Raw genomic sequence first — 7,481 nt, forward strand, 5'->3', positions numbered from 1 at the left:
ATATATATATATATATATATATATATATATATATATATATATATATATATAAATTGTCATTTAATGAAGAGGTATCCTTTCCTATAAATATCTTTTTGTTCTGCCAGTCATTATAGATTCAGATTTTCCCGGAGCCAGATTTGGAAGGGGGAAACAGGGAGAGATGGGAAAAGAAGAGAGAGAGAAACCCAACAGGATAGCAGAAGGCTGAGGACCCATTTGGGTGCAGGGGCCAGTGAGAAGGCCCCCTGGACTTTCGCAACAGGAATGTCAGGCATGGTTTTAGGGGTCTGCCCTGGTCCACCCAACATGACTTTCCTGGGCTGCCACCCTTCATCACTCAAAGTTCTGCTAAGTGGTGGCCCAGGATACTGCAGACATTTGACTGGTGTTATGGTTTGGATATGTAGTGTCCTCTCAAAATCTCCTGTGGGAGTATTGAGAGATGACATGATTGACTTGTGAGAACTCTAACCCCATCAGTCCACCCTTCTTTGAGTGGACTGACTGGGAGGTAACTGTGGGCAGGCAGGCGTGGCTTGATGAGGTGGGTCATGGGGGTCCTGTGCATCTTACCTGTAGCCCATTCATCCCCCCCTCTCTCTCTTTCTCTGCTTTTTTTGGCCTCCAGGAGCTGAACAGCTTTCTGCCGCCATGGCCTTCTGACATGATGTTCTGCGATAGATTTGGTTGACTATGGATTGAACCTCTAAAACCATGAACCAAAATGAACTTTTCCTCCTGTAGGTTGTTCTCGTCAGGGATTTTGGTCACAGAGACAAAATACTGACTGACCCAGCTGGGGAGAGAAGCCAGGCAAAGGGCTTATTTGGACACCTATTCAGGGCATAGAGCAAGAAACGATGATTTCAGTAGATGCCAGAAACTGAATATGGAAGTGACCCAAAGAATGGTGGTGGGGTGCTGGGGGCTCTCAGGCACAAGGAGGAGAGTTGAGTCTTCCTGCATCCTTCCTGGGAGAGTCTGCATAGAAAAATGGGCCTACCCAAGTGGGCCTCGAGAACAGCACAATGCTACCCTTACAGCTGGGTGTGAGTTTTCTCTGTGGCTGACAATCGTCTCTCGCGAGTGACAACAAACACACTCTTCATTAACTAGCACCCCCAGAAAGCATCTGTTTTTCTTCTTTCTGGTTGATATTTGCAAACAGAGATCTCTGAGTAGCTAAGCTGATGTGTGTCTGTGTGCGTGCACGCACACTGGCAGGTGGGGAGCAGGAAGCAGGGAGGTGGCCAAGCTCTACTTAAATCTCCCCTGGCACCAGCATCACACTGCCTGCTGCACTGACCGTCATAAATGAGGCTGTCAGTTGGCAGTGGTTAGTGCTGCTGCGGCTGTTAGCAGCCATTGAAGGCTTAGGATGGGAGGTGGTTGGGGATGGACATTGGTGCTACAGGTTGCAAGATGAATCTTGTTGTCAGCATGGAGGATAGCAGAGGACTCGGAGGCCTTAGAGCACCAAAGGTGACTCAGAGGAGATGGGGCAGGAAGAGGCTGAGAGGACCCAGGGCTGAATGGAGACCAGCCCTCCAGATGAGATGGAAATAAGAGAAAACAATAACTAGAGAGAGGGTTCCAAGTCTAATAAGAATCCAAGCACAAAGCTCAGGTGTGGGCTTGCTGGCCCCCCAAACCCCCATGGATTATGTTTCCTAATGGGCAAAGCCCTCTTGGTAAGATCCACCCTGTTTCCTTCCTGGTCTCTTTTAGTTGGCTGTGTTTTTTTTTCTTCCTTCCTTCCTACTTTCCTTCCTTCCTTCCTTTCTATCACCATAATCAAAATACTTAATAAGAACAACATAAAGGAGGAGGTCTATTTGGCTCATGGTTTCAGAGGTCTCAGTCCATAGATGGCGGACTCCATAGCTCTGGGCCTGAGGTGTGGCAGACCATCATCGCAAAAGGGCATGGTGGAGTGAGGCAGCTCAGGACAGGTCCAACAGAAAGCAGAGAGCTCTGCTCACCAGGGAAAACATATAAACCCCAAAGGCATGGCCCTAGAGACCTACCTCTTCCAGGTACTCCCTACCTACCTACAGATATTACCCAGTTCATCCACAACAGTGGATTAATGCAAGTGGATTAATGCATTGATTGGATTAAGGCTCTCATAACCCAATCATTTCACCTCTAAACTTTCTTGCATTGTCTTACAAGCTTTTGGAGGACACCACATATCCAAACCATAACATGGTCTGTCTGTTTTACAGGTGCAGCTCCTGTTCTGGTGTGAACACCGTTGTCAACAGCAAGGTGGCATTCAGGCCCATTGAGATGTTCTCTGGATCCTTGCTCTGTCATCCTGTATCTCACCCAGGCCTCAGGGACTGTGTGAATACCATCCCTGACAGTTAAGAGAGCCTTACTCAAAACAATGAGTTCTTTGAAATGCACCCCTCTGCTCAGGAAACCTCCACCCCCTCCAGCCCCTGCAACTTCCAACTCCCAAGCAAGTCAGCACCTGCATTCCTCAGGCTCACCATGCTTCTACTTTGAGATGCACACTGCTGGTGCAGTCTGCCTGCTCCCACCACACTCTTCTCCTGTGTTCTGCAGTTGATCAGATGGGAAGGTGGTTTGTTGCTGGAGGAGCTGCTGTTGGTCTTGGAGCATTGTGCTACTATGGCTTGGGAATGTCTAATGAGAAGCCCCCTCACAGCTATCATTTTCCTGACCACCTTGGGAATGCAGTGACTCCTCCCAGCTCCTGGGCCCAGAGGACCTTTGTATCTGCTGGTTGGTCTCCACTCAACATGCTCATTACTTTTTCCAGGCCAAGGGGTCAGGCCACTTTCTTACCGTTGCCATCCTAAAACACAAAACACCATCTGGAAATTTGATGGATAGAGTGTTCTGCTTCCCCCCTCCCGTCACATGCACACAAAAGCAATCCCATTAACCTCATAAGGAAAGCCCAGGCATTATAAATGAAATTGCTGGTCTCCTTCTGGCTTCAATATATAATTTGTAACATGTTATGTGTACGACTGTAGAATATAATATATAGTATACAATAAGTAAGTTGTAAAACATAGCATAGAGTGTGTGTGTGAGAATATATGCCAGGAACTGACATATACTAAGCTCTCAGAAAATAACAATAAGTATTATTATTATTATTACTATTTTAAATCTAATCCTTCTACTATTTGTCTTCTCAATAAAAATTTCTCTGCAATAAAAATTTCTGTACAATGAAAGGATTTCCGATACTCTATCAGCTCTATTATTACACACTTTATCCATTACTAGGAGTTCTAGAGTTCTAATCCAGTTAAGAAAATCTGACTTTAGCGAAAGAGTGAAACTTTTGTCCAGTTCAGTAACCTATATCTCAGTTACTTTACAAGTTTACAACATGTGAACTGTCAACGGTAGAGAAGAGGAAGGTGTGACTCACAAGATGGATGAATCCAAGCTTGCCAGAGTTTTCTTTTTCATAGCTCACTGTGATAGTTAGCTTTCTGTTGCTGTGATAAAATATCTGACATTATCCACTTATAAGGAGAAAAGATTTATTTTGGCTCATGGCTTCAGTCAATTGTTGCTGAGCCCTGTTATTTTGGGTCTATGGCAGCACAGTACATCACATGTGAGTACATAGCAGAAGAATGTTCATCTTGTGGCAGCCAGGAAGCAAAGTAAAGAGACAGGAAAGGGCCAGGATTCCAATATCCCTTCAAAAACACACCCCAATTAACTAACTTCTTTCTCCTAGGCTCCACCTCTTAAAAGTTTCACCACCTCCCCCACAGGGCCAGAAGCTGGCAACCAAGCCTTTCATGCATTGACCCTGGGAAGCCACTTCCAAACCATAGTGCACCCAATCTTTCCCCCAATTAAAAGGAAGCCATGTAGGAACTGACCCACAGCCCATTTACTCTGGCCATCATCAGTCTCACACATTTATTGCTGTCCTTAATTTTCCAGAATCACCACCACCTGAAGCTCAATGTGTCTTAGAAATTCTCTTAACACTGAGGAATGGACACACTATTGTTCATGCCCTTTGATTTCAAAGAAAAACTTTAAGATTCTCTCAGAAGCAAATAAAGGAAGGGGGTGGGATCACAGTTGGATAAAGTAGGAAAAAGTGGAATTGTGGCACCCAGAGATTCAGGGACGCCAACTATGGGTCCAAGACACTCAATCCCCACCTCCTCCAGTCCCCAGATGTACACATGAGCCTAATAGGAAAGACTCCACATCCATGTGGGGAGCTAGTAAGAGAAAGTGCCTCCAATTTTGCAAAAGTGCAAAGCATGTCAGCAGAAAAGGGGGCTGAGTAGCTAAGTAAGTTCTCCTACCCACCTGCCATTCTTCACTTGTGGAAACAGATCCATCTGGGAAAGGAAAGCACTTGTCACAGGTTCCCTCCTGACCATGATTCAGAACATAGATGAGATCCCAGACCCATGGATGTGGAGCAAACCCTAATCCATGGAGGCTCCAAACTAGTGTTTTGTAACCTGATTTGCAGTATACATAATCAAAAACATCTTTAGGGCATCCAAAGTGAACTTCAGATTCAATGCAATCCCCATCAAAAATACCAAAAGACATTCTTCAACGGAAATAGAAAAATATCCTCGAAGTCATATGGAATCCACAGAAGACCTTGAATACAGCCAAAGGAATACTGAGTAAAAAGAACAAAGCTGGAGGCATCACAGTACCTGACTTCAAAACCTACTACAAATCTGTGGACCAAATAGCACGGTATTGGCATTAACAGAGACACATAGACCAGTGGAACACAATAGAGAATCCAGAAATAAATCCATGTACTTACAGCCACCTGACATTCAACAAAGGCACCCAGAAGATGCACTGGAAAAAGGATAGTCTCTGATTAGTGGTGCTGGAAAAACTGGAACTCCATATGCAGAAGAACAAAACTAGAATCTCATCTCTCATCATATACAAAATTCAATTCAAAATGGACCCAAGACAATTTTAAGACCTCAAACTCTAAAACTTCCTGACAAATACATGTGGGAAGTACTTCAGGACATTGGTCATGGCAAAGATTTTTTGGATATGACCCAAAATTGGCAAAGGAAATTATACCAAGTTAAAAAGTTTCTGCAAAGCAACGGAAACCATAAATATATATTGACAACATAATTTCTAACAACAATCTATTGTCCAGATATGCCACACTCTATTTAATCAACCCCCAGTTCTAGACACCTAGGGATTGTCCCCTAATTTTTCACTATAATATAAAATGCTGCCCTGAGTCTAATGAAAACATTTTTAATGATTTGTCCTATTATTTCCTTAAGATAAACCCCAAATGGAATTGTGATATAGGCACATTGATAAGGCTCTATTAGAAGACTACCTTGCTAACTTTCTCTACAGAAAAGGTGTGACATCTTAGAATCCCACCAGTGACAGGGGAAGGCCCATTCTCTCCATATCCCCCAAAAGGAATTTAGAATTTAAAATAAAAGCACTTGCCAGAGCCTTTTTAAGGTTTATATGCATGTACCCTTTGATACACTAACTGCTCTTCTAAGAAATTCCCTTGAAGAAACTTCACAACACATGTTTACAAAGACATATGAAAAAGACATGCAGCGGGGAAATAACTGGCCCATATCTGCCAGAGTCCCCTTAGCTGTTCCAGTGCAGTCTTGTTATCCTGTCTCTATAAAGGACAGCATGAGTCTTCCCACTTCCCCATATTGGTATAACCGGGATCATTATTGTTAGCATGAGACCTTAACTCCCCTCCCTACCCACCTCCTTATTTAGAAATCAGATCGCAGTGTTTCTGTTGGATTACCATTGGTATTCCTTTCCCCACTCTGCATTTCTTGGGCAAACAACCTTTCTAGCTTGTGAGCCCAGGTGCCCTTATCCAATCAAACAGATGCACCAGTAGCAAATCAATGAATCTCACAAGCAGCTTCACACACATCACACCTTGGCTCCAAAGCTTGTAGCAATTTCCTATTTCTCATCATCACTTCCCAGGCCCTTCATCATCATCCTCGGCTCTTTTCTTCTTCCTCAGGACCCACGAGTAGGTTCTATCAAACCAGCATCCAACTTGTTAACAACTTCTTAACAAGAAGCACTTGGGCTCACTCTTCCCAGGCCCTGATGTCTGCCTCCCAGCTTGTTCCTTCTGGGCAGGACCTGGACTATGTCAAGAATCGGAAGACCTGAAATAGGCTTCACTTTCCTGGTACCCAAGACAGCTTCATCCACTAAGCTTGGTTTCAGATTTCCTGATTCTGATATTCCACCAGTGAGGAATCTATGTAGATCAATGACAAAAATTATTTTACATGCAAATAAGTTCCAAAGGGCACCTGAGAACGAATTCCTTAGTTCCATAAGTTCTCTTGATGTCAAAGCCTAAGTGGCTGTCATGTGTGTTAGGAACTCCACTGGTAAGGTACTAGTGTGGTTTAAGTCCAAAATGTCCCCCAAAGACACAAATGTTGAAGGCTTGGTCACCATCCTGTGGTGCTGTTGGGAGCTTATAGAACCTTTAGGAGGTGGGTCCTAATGGGAAGAAGTTAGGTCATTGGGGTCCTGACCTTGCAAAGGGATATTACCACCCTACTGCCTTCTTATCTCTGTTTGCCCCCTGGCTGTGATGAACTGAGCAGTTACTATCACCATGTACTTCCACCATGATGGCCTGTGGAGCCACTCCACAACAACAGAACCAACCAAACATGGACTGAAACCTCTGAAACCATGAGCCAAAATAAATCTTTCCTCCTTTAAGTTGCTCACCTCAAGTATTTTGTCACAGTGATGGAAAGCTGACTAACACAGGCAGGAAAGGATGAACAGTATGGTGTATGATAATAACTGCTGCTCAGTTCATCACAGCCAGAAGGGCAAGAGTGATTTTGCAGGAAGCAAAGACCTAGGTTACAGGGCAGAGTGGGATCATGTGAAGCCTTTGAAACAAAGGGAAGGGGCCCTCCAAAAGAAAGGGAAGCAAAAGGATGCCAAAACTTCCTTTGCTTACATCAAAATTTCACTTTGTGGGGTAACATGAACCCAGGAAAAGGAAAGGAAGACCTCTTTCTGCCTCTTCTCTCTATTTTTTTCTCATGGGGCCTAACTCCTACCAGGATGGTTGCAGAGCAGGCAGGCTCAGGCAGCTTCAGGTCTGCCCCAGCCCTCTTCCTCACCCAGCAGCCCAGAACTCAGTTGCCACAGAACTCTCTAGAGACAAGCAAAGGAATTTTCCAACCCATGGTTAAGTGCACTTTTCCCAAGTGTAAGAGAAAAAAAAAGTTAAATGACACTTCATGAAATGGATCCTTAAGTCACACACACACACACACACAAAAATGTTTCTGTTGTTTTCTTCCATCACTTCAAGCTCTTGCTTTAGCCCTTGCAGGTGCAAAAAGGGCTGGAGTCATTCGAATTCAGATCTAAGGCTGTGCTTTAACGGAAAGAAAAACAGGGAACCTCTTAGA

At 44.2% G+C, this 7,481-nt stretch overlaps 1 long non-coding RNA gene across 1 annotated transcript in view; it reads left to right on the forward strand.

The window, feature by feature from the left end:
• The window catches only part of LOC107148500, a 9,821-nt gene extending 7,151 nt beyond the window's left edge, over nt 1-2,670 (forward strand). The window contains exon 3 of the long non-coding RNA XR_001504277.2: nt 2,578-2,670. This is a non-coding gene — a long non-coding RNA (uncharacterized LOC107148500). The remainder of the gene's footprint in view (nt 1-2,577) is intronic.
• The last annotated feature ends 4,811 nt before the right edge of the window (nt 2,671-7,481 follow it).

The sequence above is a fragment of the Marmota marmota genome, unplaced genomic scaffold (genome assembly GCF_001458135.2).
Source record: "Marmota marmota marmota unplaced genomic scaffold, marMar, whole genome shotgun sequence".
Lineage (NCBI taxonomy): Eukaryota > Metazoa > Chordata > Mammalia > Rodentia > Sciuridae > Marmota > Marmota marmota.